The sequence below is a fragment of the Pristiophorus japonicus genome, chromosome 5 (genome assembly GCF_044704955.1).
Source record: "Pristiophorus japonicus isolate sPriJap1 chromosome 5, sPriJap1.hap1, whole genome shotgun sequence".
Taxonomy (NCBI): domain Eukaryota; kingdom Metazoa; phylum Chordata; class Chondrichthyes; family Pristiophoridae; genus Pristiophorus; species Pristiophorus japonicus.
The window spans coordinates 292,497,914-292,523,298 of record NC_091981.1 but is presented as its reverse complement, the minus strand read 5'-3'; the positions used below and the strand labels follow the sequence as shown (position 1 = coordinate 292,523,298).

The 25,385-nt window shown below is 48.6% G+C and overlaps 1 protein-coding gene across 12 annotated transcripts in view; it reads right to left on the bottom strand.

The window, feature by feature from the left end:
- Positions 1-25,385, bottom strand: part of LOC139264758 (uncharacterized) — a 680,593-nt gene that overhangs the window by 607,682 nt on the left and 47,526 nt on the right. For 10 of the 12 annotated variants that reach the window (XM_070881817.1, XM_070881821.1, XM_070881822.1 and 7 more), the window contains exon 2: positions 6,250-6,279. The exons of the other annotated variants lie outside the window; for them this stretch is intronic. The gene's annotated coding sequence lies outside the window, so the exon portion shown is untranslated. The remainder of the gene's footprint in view (positions 1-6,249; positions 6,280-25,385) is intronic. 12 annotated transcript variants of the gene reach the window in all.

Here is a 25,385-nt window from a genome sequence, read left to right as displayed (position 1 = left end):
GCTATTTTTCAAAGGAACATGGAGAGCCTGCTAAAGTCGATTCTGCGCACCATGGTTTTCCAGGATGACATATTGATCACAGGTTGGGACATCATCGAACACTTGAAGAATCTGGAAGAGGTTCTAAGTCAGCTAGATCGTGTGAGACTCAGGTTGAAATGCTCAAAGTGTGTGTTCCTGGTGCCAGAGGTCAAGTTCTTAGGGAGAAGAATCGCGGCAGACGGCATCAGACCGACCGACGCCAAGACGGAGGCCATCAAAAACGTGCCGAGACCACAGAACGTGACAGAGCTGCGGTCGCTCCTGGGACTCCTCAATTATTTTGGTAATTTCCTACACGGGTTAAGCACCTTGCTAGAACCTCTACATGTGTTGCTACGCAAGGGAGATGACTAGGTATGGGGAAATCACAAGAGGCTGCATTTGAGAAAGCCAGAAATCTGTTATGTTCCAACAAACTGCTTGTTCTGTATGACCCATGTTAACGTTTGGTGCTGGCTTGCAACGCGTCTTCGTACGGGGTCGGGTGTGTGTTACAATAAGCAAACGAATTGGGAACATTGCAACCGGTCGCTTATGTGTCCAGGAGTTTGTCCAAGGCCGAAAGGGCCTACAGCATGATTGAAAAAGGAGCTCTGGCATGTGTTTACGGGGTAAAAAAAATGCACCAGTATCTGTTTGGACTTAAGTTCGAGTTAGAAACTGACCATAAGCCGCTCATATCGCTATTCTCAGAGAGCAATGGTATTAATATCAATGCCCCTGCTCACATCCAAAGATGGGCGCTCACGCTGTCTGCATATAACTATCTAATTCACCACAGACCAGGCACAGAGAACTGCGCTGATGCTCTCAGTTGGCTACCATTGCCCACCACCGGGGTGGAAATGGCACAGTCTGCAGACTTGCTCTTGGTGATGGATGCATTCGAAAACAAAAAGTCACCCGTTAGGACCTGGACCAGCCAGGACCCTTTACTGTCCCTTGCAAAAAACTGTGTCCTCCATGGAAGCTGGTCCAGCGTCCCAGCGGAGATACATGAAGAGATCAAGCCGTTCCAGCGGCGCAAAGATGAAATGTCCATACAGGCGGACTATCTTTTGTGGGGCAATCACGTGGTTTTGCCTAAGAAAGGCAGGGAAATGTTCATACGCGACGTACACAGTACCCATCCAGGCATAGTAATGATGAAAGCTGTAGCCAGATCCCATGTGTGGTGGCCTGGCATCGACTCAGATTTGGAGTCTTGCGTGCACCATCATCATCATCATAGGCAGTCACTTGGAATCGAGGAAGACATGCTTCCACTCCGTGCGCCAATGCGGGTTGTGTAGAGGACACAGAGAGGCTGCAAAGAGATTTAGATAGGTTAAGCGAATGGGCGAAGGTTTGGCAGATGGAATACAATGTCGGAAAGTGTGAGGTCATCCACCTTGGGAAAAAAAACAGAAAAAGGGAATATTATTTGAATGGGGAGAAATTACAATATGCTGCGGTGCAGAGGGACCTGGGGGTCCTTGTGCATGAAACTCTTTTGGATCCTTGTGCATGAAACTCTTTTGAGTTTACCTGCAAAAACAAAAACATTAAAACCATGCCACCCGCCTGGGTGACACAGCAGACATTTACAAGGCCCTTTTTTTTTCTTTTTTGTTTTTTTTTTGTTTTTTTTGTTTTTTTTTTGTTTTTTTTTTGGGCACTAAAATCAAATTTTCCTTTTTTCCAGTGCCCCCTATAAAAGGGGAGGGGGACACTAAAAGCACCGGCAATTAAAACAAAATAAACTTTAAAACGTAAAATCAAATTAAAATTTGGTTGCCGGGCGTGATGATGCACTCCAGTCCCTCCGGTGCCCACCTCTCGCGGAAGGCCGCGAGCGTACCGGTGGACACCGCGTGCTCCATCTCCAAGGACACCCTGGACCGGATGTAAGAGCGGAAGAGAGGCAGGCAGTCAGGTTGAACGACCCCCTCGACCGCCCGCTGCCTGGACCGGCTGATGGCACCCTTGGCCGTGCCCAGGAGCAGTCCTACGAGGAGGCCTTCGGACCTACCCGCTCCCCTCCGCACAGGGTGCCCAAAGATCAGGAGAGTGGGACTGAAGTGCAGCCAGAATTTCAGGAGCAGCCCCTTCAAATAATGGAACAGGGGCTGCAACCTTGTGCACTCAATAAAAACATGGAACACGGACTCCTCCAGACCGCAGAAATTGCAGGCGGCCTGGGAGTCCGTGAACCGGCTTAAAAATTTGTTGCACGGCACTGCTCCGTGCACCACCCTCCAGGCCAAGTCCCCGATGAATAGTGGGAGGACCCCTGCGTAGAGTGCCCTCCATCGGGGACCCCCGCCTCCTCCGGACGGCAAGATGGTACGCCATGGCGTGTCCGGACAGCCGGCGAGGATGGCAAAGTTGAGGGTGTGCAGGAGCAGCCCATACAGGAAACCCCTCCGCGCGGAACTGAAAGGCACGGAGGGGATTTCCCCGAGGCGGCTCAAGTTGTGAGGCGCCGGCCCCCGAGGGAGGTTCCGGGGTTTGGCGCCGATGAGGAATTCCGTCCGGACGGGGGTCAGTTCGGACGGGATCTCCCCACGTGCTTGAGCCTCCTCGATGCACCTAACGGAGTCAGGGCCCAGAGCTGTTTTTAGCGACTCGATGGCATCGGCCGCGTGGCGGACGTTGGCAGAATTTAGGCGCCGCGCCAGCGTGTCTGGCGCCATCCAGCCCACTCCTCCGCCATCGAGCAGGTCCCTGACCCTGGTCACCTCACCAGCCACAGCCCTCTCTTCCGACCGCCACATAAAACCTCGACCGTGGAGGTACGGATTCCCGAGCAGCGGTTCCTGCAGGACGGCCGCCACTCCAGCCGGCGGAGAGCTGCGCTTGGTGGAGACTTTGTTCCAGACCCTGATGAGTTCCCTGTAAAAGACAGGCAGCTCCCGGAGGGCGGTCCTGGCACCCCTCCTTGTGCATGAATCCCAAAAAAAGGTTAGTTTGCAGGTGCAGCAGGTAATCAGGAAGGCGAATGGAATGTTGCCCTTCATTGCGAGAGGGATGGAGTACAAAAGCAGGGAGGTCCTTCTGCAACTGTACAGGGTATTGGTGAGGCCGCACTGGAGTACTGCGTGCAGTTTTGGTCACCTTACTTAAGGAAGGATATACTGGCTTTGGAGGGGGTACAGAGACGATTCACTAGGCTGATTCCGGAGATGAGGGGGTTACCTTATGATGATAGATTGAGTAGACTGGGTCTTTACTCATTGGAGTTCAGAAGGATGAGAGGTGATCTTATAGAAACATTTAAAATAATTAAAGGGATAGACGAGATAGAGGCAGAGAGGTTGTTTCCACTGGTCGGGGAGACTAGAACTGGGGGGCACAGCCTCAAAATACGGGGGAGCCAATTTAAAACTGAGTTGAGAAGGAATTTCTTCTCCCAGAGGGTTGTGAATCTGTGGAATTCTCTGCCCAAGGAAGCAGTTGAGGCTAGCTCATTGAATGTATTCAAATCACAGATAGATAGATTTTTAACCAATAAGGGAATTAAGGGTTACGGGGAGCGGGCGGGTAAGTGGAGCTGAGTCCACGGCCAGATCAGCCATGATCTTATTGAATGGCGGAGCAGGCTCGAGGGGCTAGATGGCCTACTCCTGTTCCTAATTCTTATGTTCTTATGTTCTTATGTTCAAAACTTGCTCTCAACTGAGCAATGCACTCAGGGAGACAGCGCTAAGTTTGTGGTCATGGCCCTCCAAACCGCGGTCTAGGATCCACGTTGTCAGCGACAATGGGCCGTGCTTCACCAGTGTTGAATTCAAGGAATTCATGACCTGCAATGGGATCAAGCACGTCACATCTGCCCCGTTCAAGCCCACGTCCAACAGCCAGGCAGAACGGGCAGTCCAAACCATCAAGCAAAGCTTGAAACGCATGTCGGAAGGCTCCCTGTAGACTCGCCTGTCCCAAGTACTGTTCAACTACTGCATCAGATCCCACTCGCTCACCGGGGGTTCCCCAGCCGAGCTGTTCATGAAAAGGGCGCTCAAAACAAGGCTTTCTCTCGTCCACCCTGAGCTGCATGGTCACGTCCAGGACAGGTGGCATCAACAAAGCATGTACCATGATCGCGCAAATGTGCCACGCGATATTGAAGTCAATGACCCTGTATTTGTACTCAACTATGGACATGGTCCCAAATGGCTTGCTGGCACTGTCATAGCCAAAGAAGGGAGTGGGGTGTTTCAAGTCAAACTGGCAAATGGACTAACTTGCAGAAAGCATTTGGACCAAACCAAACTGCGACTCACAGACAGCCACGAGCAACCCGAAGAGGACACCACCAACTTCGACCCCCCGACACACACACAAGTGGTAACCGACATCATGGCCGACCACGAAGCTGAACTCACCGAACCCCAGCAGCCCGGCAAGGCCAGCTGCCCAGCAGCCCAACGAAGAACCAACCAACTCACCCACACCTGCATTTGTACCGAGACGATCGACTAGGGAGCGAAAGGCCCCAGATCGTCTCACCCTGTAAATAAGTGTACTATTGACTTTGGGAGGGAGTGATGTTATGTATGCAACCCTATGTAACCAGTATTATACCGCCACCAGAGGGCGTACCTATTGGAGTCCCAAGGGACCCCATCATCCCTTGGGAACACTGTATATAAGCAGGCCTCCCATGCTGTACCGGCATTCTGTAGTTAGAATAAAGGCCCCAAGTTTCGTCCTGCGGTGAAAACGGCTCACCTCCGAGCTGAGCGCCTGTTTTTCGCGCCGAAAACTGCGCATAAAAAAAAGTCCGATATTCTCCAGCTCCTTGGAGCTCGATGTCTGCTTGGCGCGGCGCGCTCTTCGCAGCAGGGGGCGGAGCCTAACACTCACGCCGATTTTCTAAGTAGCAGGGGGCGGGTACAATTTAAATTAGCCTTCGTGGTGCCGGCAACCCTGCGCGTGCGCGTTGGAGTGTGCGCACATGCGCAGTCTCAAACAAACATTGGCACTCGGCCATTTTTAAAAGGACTGCAGAAAAAGTGAAGATTTGTTTCTTGGACCGACTGACGCCGCCCCATAAGCGTGGCCGAACGGCCTAAAGAATCTTAATCAGCTGCGTGTGTCCTGTGTTCATTCTTCGGCTTTACCGGCCAGCCACTGAAGCCGCTGCAATCCCATGGCCGAATGTCCTCACGTCCGTCCTTCCGCTCCTGATTCTTCGGCTGCCTTCGAGCCACTGACACCGTGGCCGAACGGCCTAAAGAATCTTAATCAGCTGCGTGTGTCCTGCGTTCTTTCTTCGGCTCCCGGCCAGCCACTGACTGCCGCCGAATGGCCTCAAGTCCGTCCGGGTGCTGCATCTTCGCGGGGAACGAAGGCCTGCCTCAAGCACCGCAGCTCAGCTCGAAGGCTGCTTCCCGCCTACCGCTGCCGTCGAGACACTGACGCCACACCCCCGCCTGTCTCCAACATGAAAGGCCTGCCTGAAGCACAGCAGCTCGAAGGCTGCTGCTGTTTCACGCAGGTAGGAAGATGGTTTATTTAATACTTTCTTTGCTTATACATTTTTATTCAGGTTTGATTTATTTGTATAAGTATAACTAAGGATTGATTGTAGAATTTAATGACTTCCCTTCCCCCCCCCTCCCCCGCACCATTCCCTACGCCTAATTTGTAACCTACGCCTGATTTTCTAAAGTGTAGACAAGGTTTTTTCGAGCGTACAAAAATCTTCACTTACTCCATTCTAAGTTAGTTTGGAGTAAGTTTTCTCTGACGAAACTTTGAAAACAGGTGTAAGTGGCCGGACACGCCCCCTTTTGAAAAAAAAATTCTGTTCCAAAGTGAAACTGTTCTAACTGACTAGAACTGGAGCAAACTAAATGGCGAGAATTCCGATTTCTAAGATACTCCGTTCTCCACCAGTTGCTCCTAAAAATCAGGAGCAAATCATGGCGAAACTTGGGGCCAAAGAAACTAAGATCACACTTACTCATGTCTACAGTACTTGGTTACATTACTTTATTTGAGACATAACACAAGGTTTCTGCTGTACTTCTGCCAAAGTTACAGCAGCGGACCGGAAGTCGCCCTGAGGATATTCTCGGTGTATATCTACTCATCCACACCCTTCAGTAGTTTCCTATTGAATATCCAATCTAATCATTGGTATATGATGTTGCCGTCCTATCTCTATCCACGTTCCCCTTGAGTGCAACTTTACTCTCAAGTCTCTTCCTGCTTTTAACTTACCCTGGTCACAAGGTTGATTTACCGATGCATCTGTTGACAGAAAATAAGAGTTCAGACTTTTTGAAATATTTTTTAAAGGACAATAAAAGTTACTGCTATTAAAGTGAAACACTTCAGTTTTGTAAAGCAAGGTACTCATCAGAACACTCTACCAAAATTAAATGACCTCTCAGAACAATGCAAGACCATCTCATTTAGAGGAGCACCGTGGGTTCACGAGATCAGAATGTCAGCCACCAGAAAGCCAGTGACGGGCAACTTTTTAAAATTTCTGCTTAGGATGTGGATGGCATTGAAATGGCAGTATTTATTACCCATCCCTCGCTGTCCTGAGAGGATAGGAGTCAACCAAGGCTTAGGTCAGCTAGGCAGGTTCCCTTCCCAATTGGGCATTAATGAACCAGACGGGCTTTTACAGTAATATAGCAGCTTTCAGAGTCATTTTCAGATTTATTTAACTCAACTTCACAACGTGATGTGGTGGTATTTAAGCTCATGATTCTGGGTTGGTAGTCCAGTGAAATAACCACAGCACTACCATACCCCAACACTGACAATTTATTTTCTTCTGCAATCTAGTTGGCACTTGTGTCCTGTTTCAGGAATTGGCTATTCCAGACCAAATGAAAGCTGAGATACTAGGTAACAGGGACATTCTGGATTAAATTTTTTTGGCAGGCCTTCCCTGAAGACCTTAGGCAATGTGCTAGAGCATGAGAAACTAAAGTGGACCTGAGATGCTTCAGTCATATCATTGGATGTATACTCCGTGGGCCCAATTTTCCCCAATGCCGTATTTCAAGAGTTACGCCCGTTTTTTTTGGCCCTGATTGCACCAAAAAAATAACTTACACGTTTCCCCATTCTAATGTTTTTAATTGGCACCGCGTAGCCTGTCCTTTAGCTTCGGGGCTGGGGGACGGGGGGTGGAGACTAATGTCTGCACCGAAAAAAGGACACCCACCCCCTCCTCTCCCTGCACATGCACAAAAAAAACCCGTCTTTTACGTGACTGCTATGGGCGCGCATGTCCAGTACACCCCCCCGATCTGCATTCGGACATTTTTACAGAGCCAGTTCTGTGTGAGAACTTTGAGTGCTGTGTGGGAACTTTAATTCTCAGTGGAAAAATCAGAGCTGCAATGTGCAATGTGGCTCAAGGACCAAGATTTTCTCACAAGAGGAAGTGGAGGCACTAGTTACTGCAATTGAGGCCAGATGGCACGAGCTGGACACCAGCAGAGGTCACATCTAAGCTTCACCAAAAGAAATGAAGATACGATGAAAGCAACTTGCCGAAGATTACTGTGCAATGGTGACCACCCCGAGGTCTGGAGGCCAGTGCAAAAAGAAGTGGCAGGTCCTTGGTCAAGTAGTTAGTGGAAGTAATATTTCCATTTATTACTGGAATTGCAATTGCAAAATGGACCACCTGAATGTCCCACCCAGCAGAGAGACACCCTCTCTAAAAAGTTATATTTTCATCTTTGCAGAGGAAGGTGGCACACAACACAAGAGAGAGAACTCGAACAGGAGGAGGCCCGGCAAATCTGCACCCACTGACATACTTGGAAGACAGGGTCGCTGCTTTGATGGGTCCTGCCTGGAGAAAAGCAACCACCACCGCACAAGCTGGGCCCACACTCGAGGGAGAGGGTAAGTCCTGCAAATTCCACATTCTGGCTTTGCTAAAAGACAAGTAGTGCGCGGGCTAGCCAGGCTTCGGGGTTGTCTCCGTCAGCTACGCTTCGGTTGATGCAATGTGCTATCATTCATTGTGGTCCTTCAAATGAGCCTGCTGCCTGGCGCTGTGTGAACCTACTCATGCCACCCACCCTGCCCCCTCCTCTGCTGCTAACCATTTGTCTGTTCGGTTATGTTTTGCAGAGCTTGAGGCCAACCCTGACGAGGCTGAAGACGATGCAGAAGAAGAGGAGAACATCTTCCAATCCAACCTTCCAGCGAGGGGGAGGGGGAGGATGAATCCCCCCACTGTTGTACTCACACTGGAGGAGGTGCAGGTGTACCCCATTGAGGTACCAGTGGTACGAGTGTTGGGACATTCCATGGTTGTGCACAGTCCGAGGCTGCGGTTCTAGTGGGGTGCAGCAAGCCACACCCAGGGCCCCACCATCTGAGGCTGCGAGTCCCAGCGAGCCACACCCAAGGTGAGGAGGGGAAGGAGAGCTCAACAGCGCTCTCCTGAGGTGCAGGAAGTGATAGATGTGGTTCAGATGATGGCAATGCATGAGGAGAGCATTGACCTTACGCGATCACTGCTGGAGACCATCAGTGGGGTGGATGATGAGGTATCAGGACTGTCAGGAGAAGTAACAACACTCTCACGAGAAATGGCAACACTGTCCGCGCACTGAAGCACTGACCACGTTCTTGCTATTGAGGGAGTGCAGCGAAGGTTCACCAGACTGATTCCTGGGATGGCAGGACTGACATATGAGGAGAGACTGGATCGACTGGGCCTGTATTCACTGGAGTTTAGAAGGATGAGAGGGGATCTCATAGAAACATATAAAATTCTGACGGGACGGGACAGGTTAGATGCAGGAAGAATGTTCCCGATGTTGGGGAAGTCCAGAACCAAGTGACACAGTCTAAGGATAAGGGGTAAGCCATTTAGGACTGAGATGAGGAGAAACTTCTTCACTCAGAGAGTTGTTAACCTGTGGAATTCCCTACCACAGGGAGTTGTTGATGCCAGTTCATTGGATATATTCAAGAGGGAGTTAGATATGGCCCTTGCGGCTAAAGGGATCAAGGGGTATGGAGAGAAACAGAAACGGGGTACTGAAGGAATGATCAGCCATGATCTTATTGAATGGTGGTGCAGGCTCGAAGGGCCGGTTGGCCTACTCCTGCACCTATTTTCTATGTTTCTATGCTGGACAGGCCATATAGTCCGCATGCCAGACACGAGATTCCCAAAGCAAGCGTTCTACTCGGAACTGATTGAGTGTGGTCAGTGCTTCAATGCTGGGGATGTTGGCCTGGTCGAGGACGCTAACATTGGTGCGTTTGTCCTCCCAGGGGATTTGTAGGATCTTGCGGAGACATCGTTGGTGGTATTTCTCCAGCGACTTGAGGTGTCTACTGTACATGGTCCATGCCATACAGGAGGACGGGTATTACGGGTATTATTATTGTTGTTACTGTTGTAATTGTTGTTCTCAAATTAAAAGCTTTTTGTAAGTGATATAAATTTACAAACTTAAAAGTTAGTAAGTGATCTGAAAGTTTTTAAGTGATCTTAGAGTTTGTAAGTGATCTTAAAGTTTGTAAGTGATCTTATAGTTGGAAGTGATCTTAACTGTAAACTTTAAAGTTTGATACAAGAATATTTGTATTAAAGTAAAGTTAAGTACAAATAAATGTTTGTTAAACTTTTGAAAAAAATATATTTTAAATTATAACTGAATTATTTACATTATTTGTTCCATTATTAACACAACTTTTGGAGTAAACAAGAATCGTTTCTATCATTTGTTCCATTAACACAACACAACATTACGGAACAAGTCCAAATAGTAAACGTGGTCCATGTGGAATAGTTGCCGCTGAGCCTTCAGGCAGTAAAGCGTTCACGGATAAGCTGCTGGCACAAGACTCGAGCAATCGTTAACGGGGAAGCTATGCAACTATCTGAACCCAGAACACGACGGCCTACCCCCCTCCACCGTCGTGCTCCGGGTTCAGATAGTTGCATAGCTTCCTCATCCTCCTCCTCCTCCTGCTCATCATCTGCATCTTCCTCATCATTGTCATCAGCCACTCTCACCGCAGGTGGGTCTTCTACTACCATCTGCTGCTATCTCATGATGGCTAAGTTATGCAGCATGCAGCAAACAACAGTGAACTGACCGACAATCTCAGGGGAGTATAGCAAATAGCCTGCGGAATGGTCCAGGCATTAGAAACGCTGTTTCAAGATGCCAATGGTCCTCTCTATGATGCCGTGGGTCACAATGTGCGACATGTTGTATTCCCGGTCAGCTTCCGTCCGGGTTACGCGTAGGCGCTTCATGAGCCAGGTGGTGAGGCCGTACCCTTAATCTCCCAATAGCCAGCTCTGCCCTTCTGGCTGCTGCTGAAACATGGCTCTCGCGTAGGATGAATGCATCATGGGTTTTCCCAGGATATCTTGCATCAACTGACATGACACGATGCATGTTGTCACACACGAGCTGCACATTAATGGAGTAGAAGCCTTTTCTGTTCCTGTACCTCTCGGAATCCTCCAAAGGTGCTCGCAAGGCGATGTGGGTACAATCATTGCAGCCCTGTACCTTTGGGAAGCCAGCAATCCTGGAGAAGCCCACAGCCCTGTCATGCATTGCCTGGGCGGTCATGGGGAACTTTATGTAGTCATTCCTTCGGGCATATAGTGCAGCAGTCGCCTGCCAAATGTAGAATTGTGTTGTGTGTTGAGAAATGGAGCACACATCCCCAGTTGTAGCTTGGAAGGATCCGGATGCATAGAATGAAAGTGCAGCTGTAACCTTCATTTCAACTGACAAAGCAGTCCTCCTGACGCTTTTTGGTTGCAGGTCTGCTTTCACCAACTCACAGATCTCAGTTGCAACTTCTTTGCGGAAATGCAGCATTCTAACACAGTCTGCATCACTCAGGTGCAGGTACAAACGTCTGTCTCGATATACCCGACGTGGGTAAGGCCTCCTGCCCATCACCCTACGGGCTCTGAGGTTCCTCATGCGATGACGTCGACTCAATTGTCTCCTCCGCAGCACCATGATGCAAAAGGCTTGAACACGGCAAGGCATTGTCAGTATTGCCCCATGCTTAAATGTTACCTTTGCAAGAAGCTCAAAACGGCAGGCACACAGGACAAGGTTCTTTGTTCTCTCTCCCCACAGGTCTATATGGACCACAACCAGGTCTGAGCAGGCGCAGTGATTGGGAACACCAACACCCCCCCCCCCCGCCCAATGCCCCGGGCTACATTTGATGTGTAGTGCAGTCTTGTGATGCCTTCCGTATGCCTTCCACAATCACCCACCACCAACCCCCCGGGCTACAATTGATGCGTAGTGCAGTCTTATGATGCCTTCCGATCGCCTTCCACAGCCCCACCTCCCCAACCCCCCCGGGCTACAATTGATGCGTAGTGCAGGCTTGTGATGCCTTCTGAACACCTTCCACAGCACCCTACCTCCCCCCCCGGGCTTCTTTTGCAGCTGAGCCCCGAGCCCGTGTCCGAGCGCGGGACCGATTCTGCCGGCCGACGCTCAACCGATCAGCTCTGTTTGCAGACGTTCGGTGGTGGCGTGTCAGTTGAAAGAATATGAAAAGTTACAGAATTCCATCAACCTTCCATTTACTACGTTGTAAGGTTAAAAAATTAATCTTTATTATGTATATTTAAGTCTTCTTGACTTCCTCCAAAACTTCGCTGATAAACAATGGCGTCTTTCTGTGCCAATTTTTCAATGTGCGCTGCTTTTTCTTAACTCACCAGAAGGTTTTTCAGGAATGGTCAGATGCGCCGACCTAGGAGAAATTTTTGGGGGCAAACTTCCATAATTGGCAAAAACTGGCACAGACATCGGGTTACGCCTCCTATGATGCAAAAAAAAACCTAAAAGTATTTTCCTGACGATAACTGCCCTGTAGTTCCATGTTTTCTCTCTACTTCCTTTCTTGAATAGCGGTGTTACATTTTCTACCTTCCAAACCGCTGGGACCGTTCTAGAATCTAGGCAATTTTGGAAGATCAAAACCACTCATTTCTGCAGCCATTTCTTTTAGAACCCGAGGATTTAAGCCATCATGTCCAGGGGATTTGTCAGCTTTTAGTCCCATTAGATTATCTAGTACTTTTTCTCTACTTATATTAATTACGTTAAGTTCCTCACCCTCATTAAACCCTTGGTTCCCCATCACTGTCAAGACTCCTCATCAAAATTTGACAACTTTCAAAATCAATTTGGACATGGTCCCTTTAAGGAAACCGGCTGATGAGGTGTCTGACACCATCAGACCCCCTTAATTGGCCATCCACCTCGCTGGGTGGGCTTAACAAGCCCCATCAATGTAAAATCACTTTTACAGAGCGGGATGGAGCCGGCAGAGGTTGGGACCCTGCTACAGACACCACCCGCCTCGCTCAGGCCTCAGTAAGCGAAATCACGGCCTATGTCTTCGGATCATGCCACCAAGGGGCAGCAAGGCAATGAGGAAGAGGTTGGGGCCAAGGATAGATTATTGGGGAATTCCAGAGGTGACGGTGTGAAGGTGCGAACTGTACTGGCTGACTTATATGTGATTTTTGAGGCACTTCTGAAGAATGATCTAAAAAAAAGAGACTTGGATTTATCTTGCGCCTTTCACGAACACTGAACATCTCAAAGCACTTTACAGCCAATGAAGTACTTTTTGGAGTCTAGTCACTGTTGTAATGTAGGAATCTAATAAGGTCAGTGAAAGAAGGGAGCAGAACATTTCGCAGAGGCTAAAAAGAGCACACAATTTGAATGCAACTGACTACAAACCATCCTGACTAAGATGCGTAAAATAAAGAGATTGCTGGGTGACCATGGGAGGAAGCCTCACAAAGTGTGCCATCTCACTCAATCCCAATGGAACTGTAGACCAATATCGCAAGGTTCAAAAGCGTGACAAGGTCAGGAAAGGCAAGAACCTCCATTTATTTAGTGCCTTTCACATCCCAAGGTGTCCCAAAATAATTTACAGTGAGTTCATTACTCTTTAAGTGTGGTCACTATTGCACTGTAGGAAAACAGAACAGTCAATCTGACCACAGCAAAGTCTCATAATCAGAAATTAAATAAATGATCGGTTAATCTGTTTCGATGGAAGGATAAATATTGGTGAGGACATCAGGAAAGTACTTCATCTTTTCTTCAAATTGTGCCATGGGTATGCTTCCTTCAAAAGACAGCATCTCTGACAATGTGTTAGAAGGTAGAGTGCTACTACTGAGCTAATCTAACACACACTGGCCACTCTCCCTTTTCTGTCTTTGATATCATGGGCCATCAGCATGTTATTGACCTCCTAAAATTCATCATCATAGGCAGTTCCTCGGAATCGAGGAAGACTTGCTTCCACTCTAAAAATGAGTCCATAGGTGGCTGAACAGTCCGATACAAGAACCACAGTCCCTTTCACAGATGGGATAGATAGTCGTTGAGGGAAAGGGTGGGTGGGACAGGTTTGCCGCACGCTCTTTCAGCTGCCTGCGCTTGAATTTTGCATGCTCTCGGCAATGAGACTCGAGGTGCTCAGCGCCCTCCCGGATGCACTTCCTCCACTTAGGGCGGTCTTTGGCCAGGGACTCCCAGGTGTCAGTGGGGATGCTGCACTTTATCAGGGAGGCTTTGAGAGTGTCCTTGTAACGTTTCCTCTGCCCACCGTTGGCTTGTTTACCGTCAAGGAGTTCTGAGTAGAGCGCTTGCTTTGGGAGTCTCGTGTCTGGCATGCGGACAATGTGGCCTGCCCAATGGAGCTGATCAAGTGCGGTCAGTGCTTCAATGCTGGGGATGTTGGTCGTGGACACTAATGTTGGTGCGTCTGTCCTCCCAGGGGATTTGTAGGATCTTGCGGAGACATCGTTGGTGGTATTTCTCCAGCGACTTGAGGTGTCTACTGTACATGGTCTATGTCTCTGAGCAATACAGGAGGGCGGGTATTACTAGAGCCCTGTAGACTATGAGCTTGGTGGCAGATTTGAGGGCCTGGGATTTCTGCGCCCAGATTGTGGTAACTACAGAGGAGTTTCCCAGTTGTTTGCCACAGGGAAAGTCATCGCAAGAATCCTCCTCAACTGCCTTCTCTCGGTGGCTGAAGAACTCCTCCCAGAGTCGCAATACGGTTTCCGCCCACTAAGGGGCACAATGGACTTGATCATCACTGTGCAACGAATCCAAGAGAAATACAGGGAACAGCACCAACCCCTGAACATGACCTTCTAAGACCTCACAAAGGCCTTTGACAACCATGAGGGATTATAGAAACATAGAAACATAGAAACATAGAAAATAGGTGCAGGAGTAGGCCATTCAGCCCTTCGAGCCTGCACCACCATTCAATGAGTTCATGGCTGAACATGCAACTTCAGTACCCCATTCCTGCTTTCTCACCATGCCCCTTGATCCCCCGAGTAGTAAGGACTACATCTAACTCCTTTTTGAATATATTTAGTGAATTGGCCTCAACAACTTTCTGTGGTAGAGAATTCCACAGGTTCACCACTCTCTGGGTGAAGAAGTTTCTCCTCATCTCGGTCCTAAATGGCTTACCCCTTATCCTTAGACTGTGACCCCTGGTTCTGGACTTCCCCAACATTGGGAACATTCTTCCTGCATCTAACCTGTCCAAACCCGTCAGAATTTTAAACGTTTCTATGAGGTCCCCTCTCATTCTTCTGAACTCCAATGAATACAAGCCCAGTTGATCCAGTCATTCTTGACATGTCAGTCCCGCCATCCCGGGAATCAGTCTGGTGAACCTTCGCTGCACTCCCTCAATAGCAAGAATGATGTTGACCAATGAATCCACCACAGACCCAATTCACATTTGGACCAGGGTCAAGCAAGGCTGTGTCATTGCAGCAACACTCTTCTCAATCTTCCTTACTGCAATGCTCCATCTCACCCTCTGTAAGCTCCCCGCTGGAGTGGAGCTAATCTACAAACGGGAAACTGTTCAACAACCGCTACCTCCAAGCCAGATCCAAGGTCGTCCCATCCTCTGTCATTGAATTACAGTACGCAGACGATGCCTGTGTCTGCGCACTCTCGGAGGCCGAACTCCAAGCCATTGTCAAAAATTCACCGAAGCGTATGAGAGCATGGGCCTGACACTAAACATCAGTAAGACAAAGATCCTCTACCAACCTGCCCCCGCCACACAGCACTGCTCCCCAATTATCAAAATCCATGACGAGGCCTTGGATAACGTGGCCATTTTCCATACCTCAGGAGCCTTCTATCAACAAGGGTAGATGTCAATGACGAAGTCAAACATTGCCTTCAGTGTGCCAGAGCAGCCTTCGGTCACCTGAGGAAGAGAGTGTTTGAAGACCAGGACCTCAAACCTGGCACCAAGCTCATGGTCTACAGAGCAGTAGTGATGCCCACCCTCCTATATGCCTCAGAGTCGTGAACTATATACAGCAGGTACCTCAAAACACTGGAGAAGTATCACCAACGCTGCCTCCGCAAGATCCTGCAAATCCATTGGCAGGATAGGCGCACCAACGTCAGTGTTCTCGCTCAGGCCAAAATCCCCAGCATCGAAGTACTGACCGCGCTTGATTCATTCCGTTGGGCAGACCGCGTCATCCGCATGCCGGATACGAGACTCCCAAAACAAGCACTCTACTTGGAGCTCCAACACGGCAAATGAGCCCCAGGTGGCCAGAGGAAACACTTCAAGGACACCCTCAAAGCCTCTTTGAAAAAGTGGAACATATCCACTGCCGTCCTTGGCCCAAGGCCACACAAAGTTGAGAAAAAGCATCCGGGAAGGCGCCGAAAACCTCGGGTCTCTACGCCAAGAGCAATCTGAAGCCAAGTGTAAACAGTGGAAGGAGCGCACAGCAACACAAGCATCACACCCACCCGTTCCTTCAACCACCATCTGCCCCACCTGTGACAGAGACTGTAGGTACCGCATAGGACACATGAGAACTCATTTTAAGTGCGGAAGCAAGTCATCCTCGACTCTGAGCGACTGTCTAAGAAGAAGAGAGCGAACAGTCAGAGGAGGAAGGGGAGCGCCGACGGAGAGGCCTATACAGTCCCAGCGGCAGCGTCGAGAGGCAGTCGGAGGAGGAGGGAGTCGGGGAGGGTCATCGGAGAGGCCGAAAAAGGCCCAGCGGCAGCGTCGAGAGGCAGTCGGAGAGGCCAGCTGGTGCAGCTACAAGGGCAGAAGGTAAACAAAGAAGTAGAAAGAAATCGAAAGGTGCCGTCACAGCCAAGGGGGTAAGTGATTGGCTGGTGATTGGTGAGCAGTTTTTCTTTTTCTTTTCTTTATCAGTAAGTAACCTTTAGCCTTATTGTTGCCAAATTAAGTTAATCTAAGGGTTAAGTCATGGCAGGAGAGCTCAGACACGTGTTATGCTCCTCCTGTGCTATGTGGGAAGTCAGGGATGCTTCCAGTGTCCCTGACAACTACATGTGGGGAAGTGCATTCACCTGCAGCACCTGACAGACCGCATTGCGGCACTGGAGCTGCGAGAGGATTTACTCTGGAGCATCTGCGATGCTGAGAATGACGTGAATAGCACATTTACTGAGTTGGTCTTACCGCAGGTAAAGGTTACACAGCCAGATAGGGGATGGGTGACCAACAGGAAGAGCAGTGCAAGGAAGGTAGTGCAGGGGTCCCTGCAGTTATCCCCCTGCAAAACAGACACATCGCTTTGGGTACTGTTGAGGGGGATGACTCATCAGGGGAGAGCAGCAGCAGCCAAGTTCATGGCACCGTGGCTGGCTCTGCTGCACAGGAGGGCAGGAAAAAGAGTGGGAGAGCTACAGTGGTAGGGGATTCTATTGTAAGGGGAATAGATAGGCATTTCTGCGGCCGCAACCGAGACTCCAGGATGGTATGTTGCCTCCCTAATGCAAGGGTCAAGGATGTCTTGGAGCGGGTGCAGGACATTTTGAAGGGGGAGGGTAAACAGCCAGTTGTCGTGGTGCATATAGGTACCAACGATATAGGTAAAAAAACGGGGTGAGGTCCTACAAGATGAATTGAGGGAGCTAGGAGCTAAATTAAAAGGTAGGACCTCAAAAGTAGTAATCTCAGGATTGCTACCAGTGCCACGTGCTAGTCAGAATAGGAATCGCAAGATAGCTCAGATGAATACGTGGCTTGAGGAGTGGTGCAAAAGGGAGGGATTCAAATTCCTGGGACACTGGAACTGGTTCTGGGGGAGGTGGGGCCAGTACAAACAAGACAGTCTGCACCTGGGCAGGAGCAGAACCAATGTCCTTAGGGGAGTGTTTGCTAGTGCAGTTGGGGAGGGGTAAAACTAATATGGCAGGGGGATGGGAACCTATGCAGGGAGATAGAGGAAAGTAGAATGGGAGCAGTCGCAAAAGATAGAAAGAGGAAAAGTAAAAGTGGAGGGCAGAGAAACCCAAGGCAAAAATCAAAAAGGGCCATATTACAGCAAAATTCTAAAATGGCAAAGGATGTTAAAAAGACAAGCCTGAAGGCTTTGTACCTCAATGCGAGGAGTATTCGGAATAAGGTGGACGAATTAACTGTGCAGATAGCAGTTAATGGATATGATGTAATTGGCATCACGGAGATATGGCTCAAGGGTGACCAAGGCTGGGAACTCAACATCCAGGGGTATTCAACATTTAGGAAGGATAGACAGAAAGGAAAAGGAGGTGGGGTGGCGCTGCTGGTTAAAGAGAAAATTAATGCAATAGTAAGGAAGAACATTAGCTTGGAATCGGTATGGGTGGAGCTACGGATACCAAAGGGCAGAAACCGTTAATGGGAGTTGTGTACAGACCACCAAACAAGAAATTAGGGATGCGTGCAATAAAGGTACAGCAGTTATCATGAGCGACTTTAATCTACATATTGATTGGGCTAACCAAATAGATAGCAATGCGGTGGAGGAGGATTTCCTGGGGTGAATGAGGGATGGTTTTCTAGACCAATATGTCAAGGAGCCAGCCAGAGAGCTGGCCATCCTAGACTGGGTGATGTGTAATGAGAAAGGACTAATTTGCAATCTTGTTGTGCGAGGCCCCTTGGGGAAGAGTGACCATAATATGGTAGAATTCTTTATTAAGATGGAGAGTGACACAATTAATTCAGAGACTAGGGTCCTGAACTTAAGGAAAGATAACTTCGATGATATGAGACTTGAATTGGCTAGAATAGACTGGCGAGTGATATTTAAAGTGTTGACGGTGGATAGGCAATGGCAAACATTTAAAGATCACATGGATGAACTTCAACAATTGTACATCCCTGTCTGGAGTAAAAATAAAACGGCGAAGGTGGCTCAACCGTGGCTAACAAGGGAAATTAAGGATCGTGTTAAATCCAAGGAAGAGGCATATAAATTGGCCAGAAAAAGCAACAAACCTGAGGACTGGGAGAATTTTCCAATACAGCAGTGGAGGCAAAAGGGTTTAATTAGGAGGGGGAAAATAGAGTATTAGAGGAACCTTGCTGGGAACATAAAAACTGACTGCAAAAGCTTCTATAGATATGTGAAGAGAATAAGATTAGTAAGACAAACGTAGGTCCCTTGCAGTCAGATTCAGGTGAATTTATAATGGGGAACAAAGAAATGGCGGACCAGTTAAACAAATACTTTGGTTCTGTCTTCACGAAGGAAGATACAAATAACTTACCGGAAATACTAGGGGACCGAGCGTCTAGTGAGAAAGAGGAACTGAAGGAAATTCTTATTAGGTGGCAAATTGTGTTAAGGAAATTGATGGGATTGAAGACCGGTAAGTCCCCAGGGCCTGATAGTCTGCATCCCAGAGTACTTAAGGAAGTAGCCCTAGAAATAGTGGATGCATTGGTGATCATTTTCCAACAGTCTATCAATTCTGGAATGGTTGCTATGGACTGGAGGGTAGCTAATGTAACACCACTTTTTAAGAAGGGAGGGAGAGAGAAGGCGGGTAATTATAGACTGGTTAGCCTGACATCATTAGTGGGGAAAATGTTGAAATCAATTATTAAAGATGAAATAGCAGCTCATTTGGAAAGCAGTGACAGGATCGGTCCAAATCAGAATGGATTTATGAAAGGGAAATCCTGCTTGACAAATCTTCTAGAATTTTTTGAGGATGTAACTGGTAGAGTGGACAAGGGAGAACCAATTGATGTAGTGTATTTGGACTTTCAAAAGGCTTTTGTCAAGGTCTCACACAAGAGATTGGTGTGCAAAATTAAAGCATATGATATTGGGGGTAATGTACTGACGTGGATAAAGAACTGGTTGGCAGACAGGAAGCAGTCGGGATAAACAGGTCCTTTTCAGAATGGCAGGCAGTGACTAGTGGGGTGCGGCAGGGCTCAGTGCGGGACCCCAGCTATTTACAATATATATTAATGATTTGGATGAAGGAGTTGAGTGTAATATCTCCAAGTTTGCGGATGACACTAAACTGGGTGGCGGTGTGAGCTGTGAGGAGGATGCTAAGAGGCTGCAGGGTGATTTGGACAGGTTAGGTGAGTGGGCAAATGAGTGGCAGATGCAGTATAATGTGGATAAATGTGAGATTATCCACTTTGGTGGCAAAAACATGAAGGCAGAATATTATCTGAATGGCGGCAGATTAGGAAAAGGGAAGGTGCAACGAGACTTGGATGTCATGGTACATCAGTCATTGAAAGTTGGCATGCAGGTACAGCAGGCGGTGAAGAAGGCAAATGGCATGTTGGTCTTCATAGCTAGGGGATTTGAGTATAGGAGCAGGGAGGTCTTACTGCAGTTGTACAGGGCCTTGGTGAGGCCTCACCTGCAATATTGTGTTCAGTTTTGGTCTCCTAACCTGAGGAAGGACGTTCTTGCTATTGAAGGAGTGCAGCGAAGATTCACCAGACTGATTCCCGGGATGGCAGGACCGACATATGAGGAGAGACTGGATTTACTGGGCCTATATTCACTGGAGAATAATGAGAGGGGATCTCATAGAAACATATAAAATTCTAATGGGACTGGACAGGTTAGATGCAGGAAGAATGTTCCCGATGTTGGGGAGGTCCAGAACCAGGGGACACATCTAAGGATAAGGGGTAAGCCATTTAGGACTGAGATGAGAAGAAACTTCTTCACTCAGAGAGTTGTTAATCTGTGGAATTCCCTACTGCAGAGAGTTGTTGATGCCAGTTCATTGGATATATTCAAGATGGAGTTAGATATGGCCCTTACGGCTAAAGGGATCAAGGGGTATGGAGAGAAAGCAGGAAAGGGGTACTGAGGTGAATGATCAGCCATGATCTTATTGAATGCCGGTGCAGGCTCGAAGGGCCAAATGGCATACTCCTGCACTTATTTTCTATGTTTCTATGTTTCTAGGGTCAAGGGACCAGGAAGTGGGTCTCATGGACAAGATGAGTTGGAGAGGTCAAGAGGGGGGATCAAAGAGAAAGATGCGAGTTTAGGACCAGGGCGGGGGCGGGGGGGCACAGAGCACGTTTGGCCTGGGTGGGCTAGGGGAAGGAAAGGAACTCAGATGCAGCTGATCAGATGGTCTCAATCTTTGAGATAAAGAAGTCCATGAGCTCCTCACACTGGATGTTGGAGGTGAGAGTGGTGGAGACAGATGAGAGGGGTTTTAAGAAGATGGTTAGCAGTCGACTCCAGGTGTTATCTTTGCATTCCGGAATGATCCTGGAATTGTGAGCAGACAAGAGTAGGAACCGATAATGCTTTATGTGTTCGAGCTAGATCTGGCAGTGAATGGCTAAACCAGTTGTCCGCCACATCCGTTCAAGTTTGCACCCCTTGGACTTGAGGGTGCGAGGCGAGGGCTGTATCAGGGGGAATGGACAGGATGAGAGAGAGTAATGGTTTAATAGGGACTCGGACATCAAAGCTGGTGGTGAGAGTGTGGTTAAGCAGATCGGTGACTGCAGAAATGTCTTTGTCAAAGTTGGACAGTTTGAAATTGATAAGTGTAGCTGCAAGAGAGTTTTTTCAGGGGCAGATGCAGAAGGAAGTCATTTGGATTGGGGAAGGGGAATGTGGATGGAGAACAATACAAGGAAATGGTCAGAGATGGCCTTATCTGTAATTGACACGGTTGGAATAGCGAGGCCACGAGAGATGGCAAGGTCAAGGGGGTGGTCATGAATATGGGTTGAGGAATTCACGTGGAGGGAGAGATTAAGGGAGGACAGGAGGGTAGTGAACTCAGAGGAGAGAGACCATGATGACTTGAGGTGGAGGTTGGAATCACAGAGAATAAGAGGTCTCTCGGTGCCGAGGCTGAGGGAGGAAAGCAGTGAGGATATACCTGATAAAATGTTTAGCATACTTGAGTAGGCAGTAGAGAATGAGAGGTGAGAGGGATGGATTAAGGTGAGATGTTCAAAGGAGGAGTAAGTGCTGGAGGAGTAGGGGGACAGACCAAGGTGTGATTTGGTGATGAGAGTCACACCGCCACCACGACAGTCTGGGCGGGGAAAGTGACGGAAGGTATAGCCGGACAGGGACGCTTCGATTAAAGGTAATGTGACATCATCCTTGAGCCAAGTTCGGGCAGTGCCATGATATCGATACATCCATGATAAGCATGGATGGCAAGGGCCTTGTTTGCAAGTGAACGGACATTCTGCAAGGAGATCTGGAGAGGATCCGTGATGGCTGATCCACTGTCAGCATACACAGGGTCAGTGCTTGGTGGGATGAGATGGATGGGAAGGAGATTGGCAAGGTAAGCCCCCTTCCCCTGGCAAGCTGGACGGCAAGGTCGGTTGAAGAGTAGGATGGGACAATTGGGGTTGCTGCTTGTGAGGAGACAGTGATGAATGCCACAGTGGGCCCTTCGGAGAAGGCCAAGAGAGGCACAGAGAGGAGCTGCAAGCTTGTTTAAAAGGGAGTCGAGCCCGGGATGGCAGCAGGAGAGTAGGAAGGTTGAAGAATAATGAAAGGTTAAGAAAGCGATTTGGGAGCACAGAGTATCGGAGAGATGACAGGCGACAAAAAAAAAGAACAAAAAAGGGCCTTTACACTGCTGGGAGTGCACTATAGACCCCTAAACAATCAGAGAGATAGAAGAGCAAATAGCTAGGTGAATTTTTCTAAGAAGTACAAAAACAATAGGGCAGTAATAGTAATGGATTTCAACTAGCCTAACATTACCTGGGATAGAAGCAGTGTAAAAGGTATAGAGGGTACAGAATTCTTAAAATGCATTCAGGAGATCTTTTTTTTAGTCAGGATGTAGAAAGTGTTATATATGTACACTTGTATTTACTCTGTACATCCACCAGAGGGCTCATCCCCTGGAGTCCCAATGGATCCCATAATCCCTTGAGAGCACAGGTATTTAAGGAGGCTTCACAGGTTGGAGAGGCACTCTGGAGACTTGCAATAAAAGACTAAGGTCACACTTTACTTTGAGCTCACAGTGTTCAGTCTGACTCTTTCTCCATACATAACAACTGGTGATGAGATACGGATAACGAAGCCAAAGATGCAGAGAACAGTGGGCATCCTGGAGAAATTCTCAGAGGGAGATGATTGGTAAACTTTTGTGGAGCAAATACTTCATGGCCAACGAGCTAGATGGGGAAGAGTACCCTGCCAAACGAAGGGCGATCCTCCTCACCGTCTGTGGGGCACCAACGTATGGCCTCATGAAGAATTTGCTCACTCCAGCGAAACCCACGGAGAAATCGTACGACGATTTGTGCACACTGGTCCGAGAGCATTTGAACCCAAAGGAAAGCGTTCTGATGGCGAGGTACCGGTTCTACACCTACAAAAGGTCTGAAGGCCAGGAAGTGGCGAGTTATGTTGCCGAGCTGAGACGCCTTGCAGGACATTGCGAATTTGAAGGACATTTGGAGCACATGCTCTGAGACTGTTTCATACTTGGCATTGGCCATGAATCCATACTTCGCAAACTTTTGACTGTAGAGACCCCAACCTTGAGTAAGGCCATAGCGATAGCCCAGGCATTCATTGCCACCAGTGACAATACAAAGCAAATCTCTTAGCACACAAGTGCTGCTACAAGTACTATGAACAAAGTGATGTTGTTTTCGAATCATAACGTACAGGGCAGGTCACACATACCTGCAGCTGCATGTCCGCAGATGACTCAGAGTCCACCATCAAGGGTGATGAATGCTTACTGGCACTGCGAGGGTGATCATCGTTTCCATTCATGCCGATTCAAAGAGTTTTCAAGGGCTGTGGAACAATGGGACACTTCCAACGAGTGTGCAGGCGAGCTGCTAAACCTGTTAAACTTGCAAACCACCATGTTGCAGAGGACAGATCCTAGGAAGATCACGACGAACTAGAGCCTCAGATAGAGGAGGCAGAGGTACATGGGTGCAAACATTCACCACGAATTGTCCCCCGATAATGCTGAATGTTGAACTAAATGGACTCCCGGTGTCAATGGGACACGGGCGCGAGCCAGTCCATCATGGACAAAAAGACTTTCAAAAGGTTGTGGTGCAACAAGGCCTCAAGGCCAGTCTAAACTCCAGTTCGCACGAAACTAAGAACTTACACTAAAGAACTGATTCCTGTAATCGGCAGTGCTACCGTAAAGGTCTCCTACGATGGAGCGGTGCACAAGCTACCACTCTGGGTGGTACTGGGCGATGGTCCCATGCTGCTCGGCAGGAGCTGGTTGGGAAAGGTACGCTGGGACTGGGACGACGTCCGAGCGCAATCGCCCGCTGATGACACTTCGTGTGCCAAGGTCTTAAACAAATTTCCTTCGCTGTTCGAACCAGGCATCGGGAAATTCCAAGGAGCAAAAGTGCAGATCCACCTAATTCCGGGGGCACGACCCATCCATCACGAGGCGAGAGCAGTACTGTACATGATGAGAGAAAGGGTAGAGATCGAGCTAGACCGGCTGCAACGAGAGGGCATCATTTCACCGATCAAGTTCAGCGAGTTGGTCAGTCCTGTTCTCCCAGTCCTCAAGGGAGACGGCACCGTCAGAATCTGTGGCGATTACCAAGTAACTATCAATCGTTTCTCCCTGCAGGACCAATATCCACTACCAAAAGTCGATGACCTCTTTGCAACGCTGGCGGGAGGAAAGACGTTCATGAAGCTGGATCTGATTTCAGCCTACATGACGCAGGAACTGGAGGAATCATCGAAGTCCCTCACCTGCATCAACATGCACAAAGGTCTTTTTGTTTATAACAGATGCCCGTTTGGAATCCGATCAACTGCAGCGAAATTCCAGAGAAAGTTTCCAGAAGTCAGTCCCGCACACCGTGGTCTTCCAGGACAACATCTTGGTCACAGGTTGGAACACAGTCGAGCACCTGCAGAACCTGGAGGAGGTTCTCAGTCGACTCAACCGCATGGGGCTCAATTTAAAACGCTCGAAGTGTGTTTTCCTGGTGCCTGACGTGGAGTTCCTGGGAAGGAGGATTGTGGCGGACGGCATCAGGCCCACCAACACAAAGATGGAGGCAATCGAGAAAGCACCAAGGCCACAGAACGTGATTGAGCTGCGGTCGTTTCTGGGACACTTGAACTACTTTGGTAACTTCTTACCAGGTCTCAGCACCCTGCTAGAACCTCTACATGTCTTATTACAAAAAGTGGGTGAATGGGTTTGGGGCAAAAGCCAAGAAAATGCCTTTGTAAAAGCAAGAAAATTGTTATGCTCAAACAAATTGCTTGTGTTGTATGATCCATGTAAGCGTTTGGTACTAGCATGTGATGCGTCGTCATATGGCGTCGGGTGTGTATTGCAACAAGCCAATGATTTTGGGAAACTGCAACCAGTTGCTTATGCATCCAGGAGTCTGTCTAAGACTGAGAGAGCCTACAGCATGATTTAAAAAGAAGCGTTAGCGTGTGTCTATGGGGTAAAGAAAATGCATCAATATCTCTTTGGGGATAAAATTCGAACTGTAATCTGACCATAAGCCACTTATATCCCTGTTTTCCGAGAGTAAAGGGATAAATACCAACGCATCAGCCTACATCCAGAGATGGTCGCTCACGTTGTCCACATACAACTACGCCATCCGCCACAGGCCAGGCACAGAAAACTGCGCCGATGTTCTCAGTAGACTGCCATTGCCCACCACGGGGGTGGAAATGGTGCAGCCTGCAGATCTAGCCATGGTTATGGAAGCATTTGAGAGTGAGCAATCACCCGTCACTGCCCGGCAGATCAAAACGTGGACAAGCCAGGACCCCTTATTATCTCTAGTCAAAAGCTGTGTGCTTCACGGGAGCTGGTCCCGTGTCCGAGTGGAAATTCAGGAAGAGATAAAACCGTTCCAGCGGCGCAAAGATGAAATGTCTATACAGGCAGATTGCCTTCTGTGGGGCAATCGAGTAGTGGTCTCCAAGAAGGGCAGAGACACCTTCATCAATGACCTCCACAGTACCCACCCAGGCATTGTAATGATGACAGCAATAGCTAGAT